The sequence below is a fragment of the Narcine bancroftii genome, chromosome 14 (genome assembly GCF_036971445.1).
Source record: "Narcine bancroftii isolate sNarBan1 chromosome 14, sNarBan1.hap1, whole genome shotgun sequence".
NCBI lineage: Eukaryota > Metazoa > Chordata > Chondrichthyes > Torpediniformes > Narcinidae > Narcine > Narcine bancroftii.
In genome coordinates, this window is record NC_091482.1 from 67,570,243 (window position 1) to 67,589,411 (window position 19,169).

Consider the following 19,169-nt stretch of genomic DNA (forward strand, 5'->3'; position numbering starts at 1 on the left):
CCCCATTCTTCTCTCTCCACGGATGTTGTCTGATCTCCTGAGTGATCTTGCATTCCCCATTTTTATTATAGATTTCCAGTATCTGGGGTTTTTTTCTCAGAAAACATGATGGAATATTTGGACAAGTGCTTCAGTTACACTCTTGGAAACTTAAGACTTGGATTTTAAATGTTTTGTGCTTATCTTGCAATTTCTCTTTATTCCTTATGTCTTTCTCAGAGAGAGATGAAGTTAGGCTGGTGACATTGGCACCCTGTTTAATTCTGGACAGCTTTTGCCTGACTGGGGATGCATTTGTTCAGCTGAACCTGATATGGTGCGGAGATGAACTCCTCACAAAAATACTGTAGTCGGATGTGTCGGATACCATACTAGTATTCTCTTAACAGTTTGGGTCATATTGAAGATGGTGTTTCAATTCTCATAGCTGAGTTACGACCTGCCTCTCGTCAGTTAGAAGGTTATGGGTTGAAGATCTATTTCTGAATATTGCTGACATCTCAGTGCTGTGCTGAAGTTGTGGTGACCTGTCACACAGGAGTCAATTAATTGAGGCCCCCCTCTCTGCTAATGGTCCCATGGGTCTGTTTGAAGGAGAGCAGGTGAATTATCTAAATGGCCTGACCAACATCCTTTAGGTACACTAATTGGCCACAACCTCAATGTAGTTGGTGGAAGAATGTTTCTTAAATTGTAATCACTTCATGGATAGAACTTGTTGGAAATGCACTTCGACAGGCCCAGATCTGCCATGAAAATTTGTGTTTCATTCTTTTCTAGCTAGCTTTCCATGAGTCCTTTGCTCTCCCAGTCCCCAACATTAACAATGGTGTCAATGAAGACAGGGGATTAAGGGGTGAAACCTGCAGGTCTAGCTCTTCCAATTGAATAATTTGATATCTGTCAGTGCAGGGAAACTCGGATGAGATACTGGAGCCACTTACGTGGCACGTAAGCATGAGTGAATATCTCCAGAATGGTTTGGAAACAATGCAGATCTTGCCTAGGCCAAATTGGGGGTTATTTTCTTTTCACACCACAGAAGAAAAAATAATTTTCAATGTTGTACCAATTTGTCAAAAATAACTTGAATAAGAATGACACTTCAATTTTGCCTTGACCATGTAATGCCTGGACAGTGTAGGGACAACCCACGTCAGTACTAACCAGGTATATTGGGCACATCACTAACAGTTTTAACCCTGGATATAGTTTGTTGGGTTGATTAGTCAGGAAAGTCTGAGAGGATTGCAATAAAAGGTACAACTCCAATTGAAATACTCAATTCAAGTTCTCACAGAATTGATTTCAAAGTCTAGTGAAGGCGTTGTTACCTTATAAAGAGGGGATTGAGAAAATCCAGAAAGTGCAGTCAACCCTCGTCAACGCCCAGAACAGCAGAGCTGACGAGATGGATGCCAATTCACAGAGGAATCATTTAGAGTCACAGGATTTTATTTATTCCTTGTAAGTGGCTATTTAGAGGGGATTAAGTCACTGCTTCCTTAGTGTGTCTCTGTGACAAATATTTCAAGAGTTTTTAAATAAGATTGCATGCTCAGCCACCAGAGCAGGTAATAACAGCTTCAGTTGAAAGCAAAGTGTTGGAAAAACAGAGTATGAAATAAATACTTCTATGACCCTTTACCACCTCATACAATATTTGCTTTGAAAGGCAAATATTGTGGCAATTCCACTGCAAGATCTAACAGAACAATAAAATTGCAATAAAATTCTTGTAAACCATGATCCGACTGTTCTGAACCTACAGTGATCAAGTCAGCATTTGGCTCATAGGGGGATGCACCACGCATTCTCCTGAAACTCACAGGGGTCCTGGTTCCTGCGCATCTTCTATTCCCACCAGTTCACTAGAAAATTGATCCTAATACTGTGCAATATCTCAAAAAAATGACTCTTCAAGGTTTCAAGATTGAATTTATTGTAATGAAATTGCTTTCACCTGCTGCAAGGACAGATTCGCCATCAGCAGAAATTGCCTGAATCGCCTCTTACAGTCAGTGAATGAGAGTCCCCCAGAATCACTGAGTGTCTGCAGATTCTCCTCCAGCGCTTCCACAGCCCCCGAGTCCAGTCCAAGCTCCAGATCCAAACCTCCGACATGGTTAGGCACCCCTCAGCGCCTTCGGCATCCCCTCGCATCCCGGTTCCGATACCTGGTATCCCCTCAGCCAGTTTGGAGCCAGTTAGGATATGAGCATCCACTAGTCCAGAATATCAGCTGATCGAGAACTACCAAATTCCTGTGCAGGTTGGATTATCAAGGTATTACTGTAAAACGTTTTGGTTTGGTAAAGACGTTTTTTCAGGATCAAGGAACCCTTTCCAACTCATTTTCCAAAAGCACTTTTGTTCTAAAAACCTGCAGCCATGCTGTTGGTCATCTCCAGGCTCCACTATTCCTCTTGACTGGCCTCTCTTGTTTTGCTCACTGTCCTTCACATTTCTGCTGCTCCTTGTCCCAGCTCTTGCTGTCCAATTCACCAACTTCACTCCCAGTTTAAGCATTGTCTGGACTTCAAACTTCTCATCCTCTAAAACACCGATCCCTCCCTGCATCTGCTCCAGCCCATCTACAGCCTTCCAGTTCTGTTCCATTAACATTTCCCGATTTAATCTCTCCACACTTACAGTATTGTGTTCTGTTCTGGTCACCTCATTATAGGAAGGATGTGGAAGCCATGGAGAGGATGCAGAAGAGATTTACCAGGATGCTGCCTGGATTGGGAAACAAGTCTTATGAGGCAAGTTCAACAGAGCTGGGACTTTTTCTTTGGAGCAAAGCAGGATGAGAGGTGACTTAATAGAGGTCTACACGATTCTGAGCAGCATAGATAAAGTAGACAGCCAGCGCATTTTCCCAAAGCAGGAGTAGCAAACACCAGAGGACGAATACAAAGTGAGGGGAGGAAAGTTTGGGGGAGACATCACGGGTAAATGTTTTATATAGAGAGTTTATGGGTGTCCTGGAATGCCTTGACATGGGTGTTGGTGAAATATTAGGGGTGTTTAAGAGACTCTTAGACAGACACATGGGTGAAATAAAAAGAGGGTTATGAGATAGGAAAGGTATAGATTTTTTTTGGTAGGAATATGTAGGTCAGCACAACATAGAGGGCTGAAGGGCCTGTACTGGGCAGTAATGTTCTATATTCATCGTCGGCAGTATAGTGCCAGAGAAGCTGCCTCGAGTTCCAGTGACCCGCTGAGCTGTCTGTGGAGTTTGCATGTTTACCTACACCAGCATTTAAGATGGAATTTTGTCTCTAGCCCCTGGTATCAGAGACTAGTTAATCACTAGTCAAAGAATTCACGTATGTTACATTCTAAATGTCATATTACGTGACAAGAATGGAATATTTACCTTTACTTGTTTTAGAATTGAAACCACAGCAATAATCACTCACCAAAAGGTCAATGAATGCCTGAAACTTTATCTCAAACAAATAATTGGGAGTTCTAGTAGCTCATCAACTGAGCAAATCTGGCTACTTCTAAATCCTGGAGAACCATTCCTCAACGTCTACCTGTGTCAAGATTGTCATTTTCTATGCAAATAAAACATTTATATTTTACCTCAAAGAGTAGAATCTTGTTCCATTTTTCATTCCAGGTCATTTTCAAAGCTCTATAATTACACAACGCTTTTACTCACTTAACTGTGTGAGGGTTTGGTGTGTGCATATGCACACGAGTGTTTACATCTGTGTGTCTATATATGCACACGTGTGTGTGAGCGCGCATGTGAACATTGGGTCACCACCCAAAGTGAGTAGCCTCCCTTCCTCCCCATCCCCCATAGTCATGAGTTCTCGTTAGTGAATATTATCTGATGTTCCAAGGCCAGTTCTTAAGACTAATTCTGAACTTTTGGGAGCCATTTGGTTCTTGAAAGAGAATAATTCAACAATTATGTGCACACATTGCGTTACAAGAAAATCTTAACCATTGGACAAGTCTTCAAAAATAATTGCACACTCAGACGATGCTGGAAAGTGATAATCCCCATTTTTACAGCATGTCGGGGAACAAAATCATGCCTCCAGTTTAGATTTAGGAGGATTATATCAGAATTACTCCAGCCTAATACTGTCTCTTGTCATTTCTTTTTTTCTGCCCTTCTTCTCCTAAAGTACTAATACAATAGGTCACAAATTTCTCCTCATTCAGCCCCATGGGCTCTGGCAATAAAGGATTAGATCTACACTATTGTAAAATGAAAATAGATAGGCCTGTCATTTTGACTGAATGGAAGGAGAATTTCCTCTCAAGTTTGTGTATGGTTACTTTTTCAAAAAGAAAAAGTCTTCCAAAAGGCCTAGGGGCAACATTGATTGGTGTTTTAAACATGAGAAGGCCAGAAACCAAAAGCCATTACATCGACTCCATTGTTCTTTTTGCAGTCAGTAGAATATTCAATTGTACAATTACTCATTTTTAGCTCAGGCAGAGTGAGAGGCTGTTAATAATTCCCATAGCAACAAGGTTGGACTTACCCCGAACTACGACCCTAATTAAATGAGCTGCGGTTCCAATTCAGCACTCACTAAGGACATGGATACAAGGGACAGTGAAAATGATGAGCACAGGAGCTTGAAATCATTTGAGGGAGCAAGCGTGCTCCTCCCATGGTTTTGTGGCCTTAATACTGGCCATTGTGGTACTGGAACTCAGTCCCCAAGCTGCTTAATTGACCAATCCACCTGTTATTGGGTGAACCTGGGCTGAAGGTGTCTCTTTCTTCAGGAGTGCAGTTTAGCTCCATTTGTGAAATTTGACACGTGGATACACGTTTGGTGCATGTGCAGTGTGTGTGTGCGCGCGCGCGCGCAGTGTGTGTGTGTAATTGTGTTCATGAATGCAAATGTTGGTCTGTATTTGTGGTTTTATTTTTGTGTGTGATTGCACGCATGTTACATATGTTTCTGTGTGTGACTGCATGCATGTGTAGATCTGTGTGTTTATATGCGTTCAATTGATGGGAGGGAGGGAGCTGTCTCTGTGCATTTGTGTGAATATTAGCAAAGGGTTGATTCCATTTAACTCACACACAAAGAGTGAGTGTGGGGACCTTCAGAAAATTCATTCATTCAGAGAAAAACCCTGGAGCAGAATTTCTGTGAAAAACCATGCAATTCTTATCACATTTTTGTAATAACTACTTCATTAATTGGCCATTTAAGTCTTTATGGGTTGTCTGTCTCTTTAGTTTCAGCTGAATATTTATTTTCAACTTTAATGAAAGAGTTGAGGGAAAGAAGAAAATAGACTTTCAAATGGTAATTGGAAAATGGACAAAAGAGTTTTCAGTTTCATAATTCTAAATGTCCTCATCATCTGCATGTGTCATAAGCTTTTCTGGAAATATTAAATACTTATCAATCAATTGATTCATCATTTGTTAGTTTGACACAGAGTGAAAGATGCGTGAAATGTCAATCTATTGTTGCAACTGTAGGTTTTCACCAACCCTTTGACGACGAGTGATGTGTTTCTCTTGTCCACTTTCATTAAAGTGCAGACTCTCTCCCCCCCCCCCCCCCCCCTCCATCTGCCTTTGATGCTTTCATACATCACTTGAAAGGCAGATAAAATCTGACTTACAAGTGCTTTGGGTCCCTACTCATAGAATCCCCATCAACGGACTCCTTTAATATTATTATGAAAGTAGTAGGCCCTTGGATTAACATCGCATTTAGAAGTCCAACAGTATGGCACTCCTTTAGGACCCTACCCAAGGCTTCAGCCCACGTGGGATATGATCCAAAACCTCCAAAGAGAAGCAAGAGTGCAACGTACTGAGGCCCAATTGCAAACACCATCAAGCTTAACACATATAGAAAGAACACAGTAAAGTACTACTGCCAGTGGTCTGCGGCTGCCAAGAGTTAAAGCTTTCAGGAGAAAAAAATAAAATGAGATCTCCATTTCTGAGATTTATCTTGTCTCTAGGATACTACATAAATAATGAGAAAAACCAGAGCATTTATAATAGTTAACAGCTGTTAAGCAAGAATCTCAAGTCCGTTACTTGGAATGTTCTTGACATGTAACCCATAAGACAGAAGCATCTGTTATGGGGCTGAGACCTGTGTGTAATAAACATGTGTCAGTGAGAATAGATGCCATTGATCATGACTACAGGTGCAACAACAGTTAAGTAATGTGATCCAAAATCCAGAACAAATTAACTTTCCAATTTAACATGACTCAAAACAGACATTGCACTGTTCCCAAGAAGGCCATAAAATACATTGCCATTGTCTGACTGTTTGTATCTTCCAGTTTTAATTACCATTTATAATGCCTCTAATTTTACTTCCCAATAAAATAATACAACCAAAGCAGTTAATGGCATATATAACGTGCTGGGAGTAATAGAGAGATATGCATAATTTAGTGTGCCCTCTGGGTTCCCATTTTGAAGACTGGCAAATATCCTCAGGTACTGCAGATCACAGACTGAGAGCAGGTACAAGTTCTATTGCCAAACAATCCAGCAAAATACAATCAACAGAAACATCTCAAGCTGTAGAATAAAATAATTCACTCTTGTGAGTAACATGTGAACATTTTGGAATGTTAAGTAACATTGAACAGCAGGTTTGGCGTAGCGGTCAACACAACGCTGTTATAACGCCAGCAATCGGGACTGGAGTTCAAATCCCACACTGTTTGGAGGGAGTTTGTACGTTCTCCCCGTGTCAGAGTGGGTTTCCTCTGGGTGGTCCAGTTTCCTCCCACACTTCAAAACATACTGAACTGTAGGTCAATAGGCTGTAATTGGGTGGGCCGGGCTCGTGGGCCAAAATGGTGTGTTACCATCCTGCTTCTGATGCTCTGGAATAAGGGTCTGCAGGTGCCATATTCTTTCTTTCCTAACTGAGGCATAGAGGAGTGGATCTTGCCCTTCCTCTGCAACCAGGGAGGAGGTCTGTGCATTGACCAGGCCTCAGATAGTTCAGCCTGCCCCCCTGCCAAGCCACACTGACAGTCTTCAGAAGTGGGGCTTTACTTGCTAGTAAAGTTTTTGCTGACATGCAAGTAATTTAATGAAAGAGAAAATAATAAATATTTGAAAACTATAAATAAAAACACTGTATGTAATTTTAAAAGAGGGAAGTAAAATAATTTCTTTACAGTTCCTGTCTGAATGGATACAGGATCCAAGCAGGAAATTCCATAAGACTGGTCTTGGAGTTCGGTGGTAGAGTGAACTGATGGTTGGTTTTCCAAATTTGTTGCTAGTTCCCAACAGTTCTAGACGGCATGGTTAGCAGAGCGGTGAGCGCAATGCTGTTACAATGCAAGTGACCGAGGCTCGAATCTGGCACTGTCTGTAAGGGGTTTGGCCACTGTGTATGCATGGGTTTCCACCAGATGAACCAGTTTGATCCCACCCTTCAAAACATACCATGGTGGTAATCACTTGAGTGTAATTGGGCTGCATGGGCTGTGGGCCAAAAGGGCCTGTTTACCCTGCTGCATGTCTAAATTTTACGTTAAATTCAATCCCATCCTTTCATATTTCACAGGCATGCATGCAAATCCACAACTCACTTCAATTCAGATGGCTGAGTATGGATGGCTCCAATTGGAACAGGCCATTAACTCAGAAATCTTTACTTTCCATCTGTGCAAGTTATGCATTCAGGTGGTGTACCAAACTATCAAGAGTTTGAATGGATTTATCTGTGGATGGGATCAATGGTGTTTTAAACAGTAGGAGGAAACTGGAGTCCCCAGGGAAAACCCATGTTGTCATGGGGAGGACATACAAATTCCTTACAGACCACACAGGATTTGAACCCTAGTCCTGATCACTGGTGCTGCAACAGTATTGCGCTAACCGTCCTGCTGTTTCTACAGTGCAGACAGATCTTTTAGCAGCCCTGGTAAAAATACAGAAGCGACGGAGGAACTCAACAGGTCTTGCAGCATCAATAAGAGGTAAAGATATATAATTACCAACATTTCGGGCCTGAAATCTGCCTCAAGATATTTTGTGTTTCACTCCTTCTTTTGGCAATCCCAGAGTAGTTTCTGGCAAAGATACCTTGGGGAGGTTCAAGAGCTTGTTGGAGAAAGATTATTCTTGAATGCAGAGGTTCAAGCTTCTCTGCCTTATGCCTGTAGGTAGCAGTGAGAAAGGATCATGGCCAAGTTGATGAGGATACTTTGTGATGTGGCAGCCTTCCATGGACCGGAGGTCAATGCCCATGATGGATTTGGCTCAGTTTTCCACTTTCTTCTAGGTTTCTCCTGCATTAAGCCTGGGTAGGAGGCACTATTGATTGACAATAGAATCAGAAACTGTGAAACCAGTTTTATTTTGTTGGAGCGTTGCAGTTCCTAAAGCCTTTATCCTGGTGAAACCATTTGTCCCACCTCAGGCATGGAAGGTCAGCTCGACCGACCCTCTGAATCTCCAACAGGTTACCGCAGGCAGACTGAGAGTTCAGACAAAGGACAGTTCTTGGGATGAATTCAAATTCAGGGTCGCGGTCAATCAGCTGAATTCATTGAGTTGGTGGAAGAGAGTTGTGAGTGAGGAAACAGGTTTGGTAGGTCTCAAAGGCAAGGACCCTGAACACAGTTTTGATGTAGGGAAGGATTTTATTTACAGAAGGCAAGTGTGGAAAAATACCATCTGATGCAGAGTGCACACACACACAATGAACTGATACATACAAAGATCAGGGAAAAATCACTATGTGCCCCACCACCCCTTGACCCCAGGCACAGCTCTATGCAACAAGGGACACTAATTAAATGCTCCCCACCCTTTTAACAGTGCACATCTTACCAACAGTTTCTCCAGCCCCCTTCCACATTTCTAGGTCTGGAGTGAAGCAGGGTGGTCCCAAGCTGGCAAAGAGAGAGAACAAAGAACACATGGCACCTTTATAGTGCTGGAGGGATAAGCCCACATCATTTACTGGGGGCCAATAGTTCAGTGGCAGGAGGGTGAATCTAATTACAACAGCCAATTACAGGCAGGCTGGAGAATGCCATCCAGGTAATGGAACGACTGCGAGATATGCACTAATGAATGGGGCGGAAGCAAGCCTTGATTGGCAGCTGGTGTGTCCCCCGACTAGTTAGGGGGCAGTGCTGTCACAAGACAGCCACAACCCTTCCCAAAACCAAGAGTAGGTGGGTAACTCTCCTTCTCAGAAAGACACCAAATGTTTCTTACTTTCTTTTTCACCCCACCCAAGAACAGATTTCTTTCTCTTTCTTTGCTGTCTCTGGAACTGCTTTGAGTCACCAACAGTGCTTTGGCCCATATAAAGTATGCAAGTTTCCACAGGAGAGATGAGGAAGTGAAGGTTTACCCAGGATGCCTTGCATTTCAATCCCCTAAATTGCATTGTGCGATGGGGATAAATACACTCTATTGCAAAGGTGCTGACAACTAACACCCAGCTGAATACAGTATCAGACACTGATGTCATACTGTGCCTTTTTAATACCATGTAGTAGAATTTTTACGTGTAATATTTATTTGACAGACCCTAGTTAACAGGTAATATTAATGGTTCGAAAGCCACAGCTGCATGGGGATTTGAGAATATCAAGGAATCTAAACAGGATGATGGCTATTGGAGCTTTAAACATTCATTGAAGTCCCACAGGCCAGATTCATGCTGCAATTAATACTTGGTGGTTTTGCTGCCAAATATCCATCTGCCTGATCCCCTTAAGCCTCTGAGGACCACACTGGTAATGTTTTGCACCATGTCTAAAAATATTTTTTTTTCCACTTTGCCCATGATGTACCAGGTTTGGAGACATGTTCCAGGTGTCTTGCTTCTCCTTGTCGCCCACCTCTTCCTCTTAAAGGACCCAAATCATCAGTACTGTGTAATAGTCGAATTTTGTGGACCAATTCTGAAGGAGAAATTTAGGGGATCGACTGTTACATGCACATTATTTTTGACCACGGTAAGGACCTGTGTTGTTCGGGGCATTGGGAGTTCAGATGGCCGGGAGAGCAGCCAGAACCGGGTGGTACATCCAGGGTTTGTGGGGGGGGGGGGGGGGGGTCAGGAGCTTGGATGGGTGGGTGGGCAGGGACAAAAATAGGGGGTGGGGGGGGCCACTTTTACCTGCAATGTCTGGAAAATACCAGAAATAGGGAGGGGGACGACTTCTATATGGTGTCGATTATTACACTCGTACACAGTAGCTTCCAGTCAGAAAAAGGGAATATTTGGTGGTAGTGAGGGAATGTGGACCAGGCTAGTCTACCTCGGGAGTCCAACCTTGTGTATTTAGCTGTGCTGCTTGATTCTGTTGCTACAGCTGGTTTTGGTGTGGCCTTTGATAATGAGGGGTAGATCACCTCAAGATAAAGAAAGATATTGCATTCATATGACACCTTTCACATCCATTTTGGACACTGCAAAGGGCTTTTCAACACCCCCCCCCCCCCCACTAAAAAATGTCAATTAAATCGCCATTTCCATGGAAGAAATGTGACAACCAATTTTGCGCTCACCAAGATCTCACAGCAGTGTGAGTGTATCCAGGTAATCTGACATGTTTTGTTGTTTAGAAACCAAATATTATGCATAATCCAAACTAATATTAGAATCAGAATCTATTGTCATGAACACATCACAAAATTGTTGTTTCGTGGCTGGTTTGTTGAAACCATCACAATGAAGCCACAGCAAAATTTTGTGCAGGTTCCCCACTAGGTCAAATGATCTAACCTCCACAAACATCCTGGACATAGGATCCCAGAGATTCCTTTTCTCACCTACACACCAGAGTATCAATGCATCTCCATTACTACATCATTCCCTACCCCAGGTCCCCCTCAATCTGCATCAGTGACAGGGATCTCCCAGCCACCAACGATTTCAATTCTGCACCCCACTCCTGTGTTGACATGTCTGTCCATGGCCTCATGCATGGTCAAACCAAGACCACCCGTAAATTGGATGAGCAACACTTTATTTTCCGTCCGGGCACCCTCCAACAAGATGGCATTAACATTGACCTCTCCAGTTTCTGCTAGCCCACTCCCTCTTCTCCCTCTCTTCCCCATCCCTGTTTTCTTTCCTCCAGCTCTCCCTCCTCTTCCCTCTCCGTTCACAGATCCATCCCCCCTCCCCCTGTTTGCTGATGTACCCTCCTTCCCTTATCCACCTATTACCTCCTGCCTGTGGGACTGTGCTCCTCCACCACCCCTCATCCTGCCTACATTTTGCCCATACCTGTGAAGAACTCAAGCCAAAACGTTGGTTCTGCTTCTTTATCTTTGCTATATAAAGGACACTGTTTGACCTGCGGTATTTCTCCAGCATCATTTTTTTTACTTCAATCATTGCATCTGCAGACTTTCATGGAAGCAGAGGGGTGCAAACAGAGGGAGGTAGGATTGGGTGGAAACAGAGGGATGGGGGGGTAAAACAAAGGAATGAACTTTCGTGTTTTACTCCCCATCAAGTTCAACACCCTTTTAAGATTGGCTTTATTGGACAAATTAAAGTCCTAAAAGTGCTCAAAGGAGGATGCAGAAAAAATTGCAACTGGAAACATTGTTAAACTAACCAGGAAATTACTTATGTACCTTCCCCTTTCTCCATTGGTCAAAACACAATGAAATAAAGTTAACCTTGATAAACCCAATTCACTTCATCTCACTGTAGCTGCATGTTGACAGAATACAATTTTGATACAATTTTCTAACGTGGGTCCCCTCCCATAACCCAAGAAGCGACAGCAATTTTTTTACTCAGATCCTGAGGCATTTTATAAGTGCTTGTATTCCTGGGATAGGCACGCAAGTTAAATGCAGGAAGAGGAGAGAAATATACAGAACTGGAGGCATTTTATTTATTTTTTCACATATTAATGTCAGGTCATTTACAATATGGTACAAATTTATGCCTTGTCTGATTCAGACAATGTGGTGTAAAATGCGTCTGACCTGAGCATCTTTTAAAATCAGGTTTTTATTGAAACAGTTTAACACTGAAGATTGGTCTGTACTTCTCCAAATAAAAGGATTTCTTGCTCTCTCTTAACAGGTGAAAGAGTTCACTGGCATATGAGGGCTGCTAGCAATTCTTTATAATTGGGGTGAAGGTTGTCTGTGATTAGGCCATTTCATTTCAGGCACTGAATGTTGGTGTCAAACACTCCCAAAACTGGCACAGCATCCCCAAATATTAACTAAGGAAAATAAGGCAGGGGGAAAATTCAACAAGACCAGAGATGAGCTTTTAGTTTACTGCCACTTTCTTGCACTAATCCCATATTCCAAAACAAAAAAAGACCCATCTCTCATTTGAGTATATTCAGTGACTCAGCCTCCGCAGCCCTCTATGATAGATGAATAGGGCAGCACGGATGGCGTAACGGTTAGCGCAATACCTTTACAGCGCTAGTGATTGGGATTGAGGTTTGAATCTGGCGTAGTCTGTAAGGGGTTTCTACTTTCTCCCGTATTTGCGTGGGTTTTCCCCGAGGGCTCCCACTGTTCAAAACATACCAGGGGTGGAGGTTAATGGGGTGTAAAGTGGGCAGTACGGTCTCGTGGGCCTGTTACCTTGCTGTATGTCTACATTTAAAGATTTTTTTTTTTTTTTAAAAACATGCAATATGTTAGGTTAAGAAGTTTCTTCTCATCTTTGCCATGAATAGCCAATTTTTTTGACACTGTGCCTTGGACCCAGACATCGAGCAGGAAAAATATTGTCTCTAATTCTACCCTGTCAAACCCTGACAAAAACTACATTTTACAATGTAATCATTTTTAAACATGGGAGTATAATGCCAGTCTGTATATTATTTCTTCATAGCAGGAACTCCCCATCTGAAGCATCAGTCTAATGTACCTTCATTGCAGACGTCCACTTACAAGTACTTCCATGGAAGGATAGGTGATCAAGCTTGTACACCATATACCAGATGAGAATATAGGACCTTTATGCACAATTCTCTCTGGATCCATTATATACAATTGTAGAATGATTCCTTTATTCAAATCCTCTTGTAATAAAAGCCTTCCTCATTGTTTGTTGATAATTTTCATTCTTTTATGTCCCTCCAAACACTCAACTCTGAACATTTAGTAAATGCTCAACTTTTGATTTTATTCCACCAAAATGGATGGCCTTACACTTTCTTCCCCAAAGCCTCTTTGGGCACAGAGAGAATGAAGGAATGCAACATTCGATGGGTATTCGATCAATTGCTCTTGTGGAATTTTGCTCTACTTTCTATATCATTAACATTTTTGATCTTTTGTTTCAGCTTTCTGGAAAGAAAGAAAGCTTTCATGAAGTGGCGTGATTGGCATAACGGTTAGTGCAATGCCTTTACAGCGCTGGCAATTGGGACCAGGGTTCGAATCCCATGCTGTCTGTAAGGAGTTTGTACATTCTTCCCATGTCTGCTTGGGTTTTCCCCGGGGGCTCCAGTTTCCTCCCACCTTCAAAAAAAAATGTACCGAGGGTGTAGGATATTTAAATGTAAATTGGTAGGCACAGACTCATGGGCTGAAATGGCCTATTACCATGTTGTATGTCTAAACTTTAAAAAATGTAAAAAAAATTAATTTATCTTTCAAGTTTCACCAATATGGGAACTTTCTGTTGTTCTTTTGAAGCATAATCATTGTTTTAATCTCTTTTTTCAACACCTGGGTGCCCCAAAGTCAGTCATACTGAGTAATTTTCCAAACTAAACCTGTCTCCTTCACAGTCATGATAAATTCTCAACTCTTCCCTCATCATATCCAATTAACACCTTTTGTTGGTCTGGATTCCTCCCCCAGCCAAAATTGTCTGAATTCTGAGATTTTCTGTTTTTGGCTCATTACTTCAAGAAGGGCTCAATGTCAAAGCGTTGGCAATATATCTTTGTCCTGTATGGGTGGTGAAAGACCAGCTGAGTTCCACCAGCATTTTGGTGTTTTTACTACACTCACAGCATCTGCAGACTTTTGTGTTTCATTGAGTGTACAGAACAAACTGGCCAAGGAAGCTATACAATTGGGTTCAATTACAACAGTTACATGAACACTAGGTACATGAACAGGGGTTCAGAAGGACAAGGCCTAAACTCAGGAAAATGGGATGAGCGAAGGAAGAGACAGAGCTTGGGAAGGTGCTGGGGGAAGCAAGGGGGTGCTTGATTTTTTACAAAAAAAGAGAAGTTGATATTAATGCCATCCAGCTGGAGGGTGCCCAGTCAGAAGGTGAGGTGTTGTTCCTCCAATTTGTGGGTGGTCTCAGTCTGGCAGTACATGAAATCTTAGACAGACATGTCAGCAAGGGAATGGGGCAAGGAATTGAAATGGGTGGCCACTGGGAGATCCACGCTGAGGAGCTCAACAAAGTGATCTCCCAGTCTGCGCCCAGTCTCTCCAATGTAGAGGAGTTCTATATACTCAACACACTTTGCATGAAAAAGTTGCCTCTCAGGCCCTTTTTGAATCTTTCCCCTATCACCTTAAATCTATGCTCTCTAGTTTTATGGTGGAAAACTCACCTGACCTGGGAAAAAGACTACAACCAATTATGTTATCCATGCACCTCATGATTTTATATACCCCCTTAAGGTCAACCCTCTACCTCCTAAACTCCAGGTAAAATGTTACCATCCCATACAATTTCTCCTTATAACCTCCAGTCACAGTGGGACCAATTGGGCATTCAACAGCAGATCCAATCTCACTGGCTCTCCACTTAGCCCTGGATCACCTGGACGCCAGCAAAATCATCAGGCTACTTTACATCGATTACAACTCAGCTTTCAACACCAGCATCGTATCTACCTCCAATGGTCTAACATAATTTTTCAAAGTTATGATGTGGTTGTTATCACTATATTTTATGATTAATTTTTTTTGTTGATGTGGAATAAAATATATTCAACATTGAATTACAAAATAGGCTTTGTTTTAGATAGAGGTGCCCAGCTGTGGCCTATGGGAAGTGTTTTGAGCACATTGAAGGTCGGCTAGGCTATGATGTACGGTAGGCACGGTACTCGATCCTTTTTGACTTACGATGGGCTTATTGGAATGTAACCCCATTGTAAGTTGAGGAGCACCTGTACTGATCAGCAAGCTTCAAAACCTGGGTGTCTGCACCTCCCTCTGCAACTGGATCCTTGACTTCTTCATCAGAAGACCACAATGCGGATTGGTAACAACATCTCCTCCTCACTGACAATTAACGCAGGCGCACGTCGAGGATGTGTGCTAAGCTCATTGCTCTACTCTCTCTATACCCATGACTGTATGGCTAAGGACAATTCAAATGCCATCCACAAATTTGTCGATGACACCATGGTTGTTGGCAGAATCATACAGGAAGCCTGCACGAGTGAGAAAGATCAGCTGGTTGACTTGCACTCAATGTTAGAAAACTAAGGAATTGATTGTGTATGTCAGGAAGGGGGAAACAGGAGAACACAAGCCAGTATTCATCGAGGGGTCAACAGTGGAGAAGGTTAAGAACTTCAAATTCTTTGGTGTCAACATCTCTCAAGATGGATCCTGGGGCCTTCATGTTAATGCAATCATGAAGAAGTCTGACCAGCAGATCTATTTCATGGCAAGTTTGAGATTTGGTACAACTCTTGCAAATTCCTACAGGTGAAGAGCATTTTGATTGGTTGCATCACAGTCTGGTATGGAGGTACAGGATAAGAAAAGGCTACATAGAGTTGTGAATTCAGCCAGCACCTTCATGGGCATTAGTCTTCAGTCCATTCAGGACACCTACAAGAGGCAGTGTCTCAAGAAAGCAGTCTGTATCACAAGGACCCCCACCACCCAGGCCATGCCCTCATTGCTGCCATCAGGAAAGAGGTACAGGAGCCTGAAAACGAACAGCCAACATTACAAAAATAGCTTCTCCTCCTCCGTCATCAGATTTCTGAACAGACAATGAACCACAGACCTTGCCTTTTTCTCTTCTTTTCACTAATTAATTTCTATTTAAAGAAATGTAGTTTATATTAATTTTTCACGTGCTGCACAATACTGCTGCCACCAAACAATACATTTTGTGAAACATGTTCGTGACAATAAATATAATTCTGATTTAACATCCTTGGCAATCTTTTCTGTACCCTTTCCAGCTTAATGATATCCCTCCCAAAACAGGGTGCCCAAAACTGAACTGTGTTATGTCACACCAAGCCTTTCTAGTTTGGAAGATGGCCTTATGCAGTAGAAGGACTGGTATCCAGCACCTACAGGAATTGTTGGATGCCAGAGACTCTGTGTTGTATGAATGGAGAAGGAACAGCAAAGCATGCCAATTTTAAATTTCCTTATTTCTTACCTTTTTTTTCTGCCAGTTGCTTGAGGCTGCTGGTTGCTTGAATTCTGGTAACAGGATTTTACTGTATATTCATGAGCCCCATGAACATTCTTTTGGTGAGTTTTGATTACTCATTTGTACTAAGTTGGACCTTGGCTGTGAAATCTTCTGACAAACCAGGCTGACAAAATGTGCCGGAATCACTCAGTAGCTCGAGCAGAAACTGTATAGAGAGAAAACAGAGTCAGTTTTTCAGGTCAGTGATCCTTTATCAGAATTGGAATCATTTGATGGTTTCTGCTGTGGAGTACTCCCCATACCAGCAGGTCTTTGTTTCAATAAGGAAGGTAACAAGAGGAAAACCAAAATGGACACATGGTTACAGAGGACTGAAAGATTGGTGGAAGTGGAAACAGATTCAACAGTAACATTTAGAAAGGAGTAATGTGTACAACACTATAGTATTACAAATACTAATGGGCATCCATTTCAAAGAGCTGGAAAAGTAACAATGGGCCAATTGTCTTTGCTCAGTGCTTCCCAAGTCCCACCATGCTTGAGAGTGTAATGTTTTTCTTGCCTGAACCACCAACGCAACGAGAAAATTTTTATCACACCAGGTTGCTTCATGTTGGGTAACCATTCACAACATCTTGACGAGCATTCAGGAAAATACAGAGATATAAAAGTCTAACTAACCTTCAACATCCCATAAAGCAAGTCAGAAATCTCCCCTTTCCTTCCACCTTCATAGTGATGAACAGCTGTCTTAGATAGTCTCTTAAATTGAGCTATTAAGCAATGTCATGTGAGAGGAGCCCTTGGCTTGGAAAAGCAATCAACTTTCCCCCTTTGCCCAATCAATTTATGCTAACTGTGTCATAGCTCCAGGGGATTTTACTGTTTGGAAAAGGCTGGCAGTTTGTGCTTTTCTCCCACCATATCCCTGCAAGGGCTGAACTAATTGATTAAGACCTGGAGCTAATTGAAAGCAGAACTGATTGATTCCAAGGCATCTGTGAATAGCAAGATATAAAATCAAGAATTTTGTACAGTGATATTATTGAGTTCTCTCCCACTCTTCTCCAAGGGTCATTGTAACAAGTAATATTGAATGTTTAAGAACTGTTTTCCCTCTTGTTAGTTTAACTTTGTGCTATATAGAACTCACTGCACCACATAATAACAAGGCCATGTTTCCCCTACAATTTTAACATCCTGTTTAATGTTTAGTTTTATGAATGCAAGCTTCCCCCAATATATTGGATAATGTGTAGAGATGGAGAAAAGAGGGCAAGTCTCTTCTGATTGTGTGGCAAACAGAGACAAGAGAGAGAATAGAAAGTGTGACAGGGTCAAAGGGGAGGGGGATGAGAGAGAAATATTTAGAGAGAGAGAAAGAGAAATGGAGAAACAGGATAGAAGGAGTGAGGAGAGAGGGGGATAAAGAGAGAAAAACAGACAAATAGACTGAAACAAAGTAGAGAAAGGGAAAAGGAGAGATTTAGGTAAAAGACAGAGGGGCTGAGAGAGAGAGAGATAGACAGTCAGACAGGGGAGAGAGCGAGAAAGGGGGGGGGGGGAAATTCTTCAACAGTGTCTTACAGGTTGATGGAGGCCATAGAGGTAAGGAGTAAAGCCCTTGGAAGGATGAGAACTTTGATAATTGAGGCATTGCTGGAGAAGGTTGATGTAAAATATATGCTGGTGGTGAGCAAGAGGTAGGCTAATTGCCTTGAATCCTCATAAAAGTTCAGAAGTTTGGTTCTTTGTTGACCTGATCAAGGGAGTGGGGAGGGGGTGATGGTGGTTGTTGTGAAGGGGAGATAATGTTAAAGCTGGTACTGCTACCTTAACAATGGAGAGGGATCAATGGTTGGTGGTATATTGAGTATTACAAAACCCAAAGTCTTTATTTGAAGCAGTCGTGCTCCATATCATTGCATACTTCTTATCTCTGGTTGCTGTGGCTCTGTCCTTGCTGAGATGGGGGCTGAAGATGCTACAGTGAAGACAAGAAAGCAACAAATAGCAGCTGGAGCCTTTCTTCACTCTGATATTTCAATTGTGCAGCAGGCCAACTCAATCTCCATGGGGTCAAAACAGCTCAGGTCAGGAAATAAGTAAGGTCCAGCCAGAATATTAACCCGGCTCACCCGAGTCCTTTTGAAGAGTGCCCCCACTAATAAATGGGGGAAACAGAGCAGCCATTTTTACACAGCAAGATCCCACAAACTACGAGGAGAGAAATGAAAATCAAATAGAAACTAGAAATGTCAAATGTGGAAAGAGAAATAGAGATAATATTTCAAGTCTAAGACCTTACATCAGAACTGGGGAAGTAGATAATGGGTGGATAAATGACCAAGGTGTTGACTTTACTGGCGTTGATCAAGGAAAGTTGTCCTGGATGTGTGGAAAAACTTACCTATAGAACCACAGAACGTTACAGAACAGTAAAATAGGCCCCTCTAGTCTGTACTAAACTATTACTTGACCTTGTCCTACTGACCTGCACCCAGTCTAAAGCCCTCTATATCCCTTCCATCCACAGACCTTGTCCAAATTCTTTTTAAACATTAAAACTGAGCCCGCATTCACCACTTCAGCTGGCAGCTCGTTCCACACTCCCACCACTCTCTGTGTTAAGAAGTTCCCCCTAAATTTTTCCCCTTAACCCTTGTCCTCTGGTTTGTATCTCATCCACCCACAGTGGAAAAAGTCGACTTGCATCCACTCTGTCTATCCCCCTCATAACTATCAAATCTCCCCTCATTCTTCAATGCTCCAGGGAATAGTCCTAATCTTTTAACCTTTCCTTGTAGCTCAATTCCTGAAGTCCCAGCCACATCC

At 42.3% G+C, this 19,169-nt stretch overlaps 1 long non-coding RNA gene across 5 annotated transcripts in view; it reads right to left on the reverse strand.

Annotated features, from left to right (window-relative positions):
• Positions 1-19,169, reverse strand: part of LOC138750021 (uncharacterized) — a 153,452-nt gene that overhangs the window by 113,642 nt on the left and 20,641 nt on the right. For all 5 annotated transcript variants that reach the window (XR_011349019.1, XR_011349017.1, XR_011349015.1 and 2 more), the window contains exon 4: positions 16,338-16,539. This is a non-coding gene — a long non-coding RNA (uncharacterized lncRNA). The remainder of the gene's footprint in view (positions 1-16,337; positions 16,540-19,169) is intronic.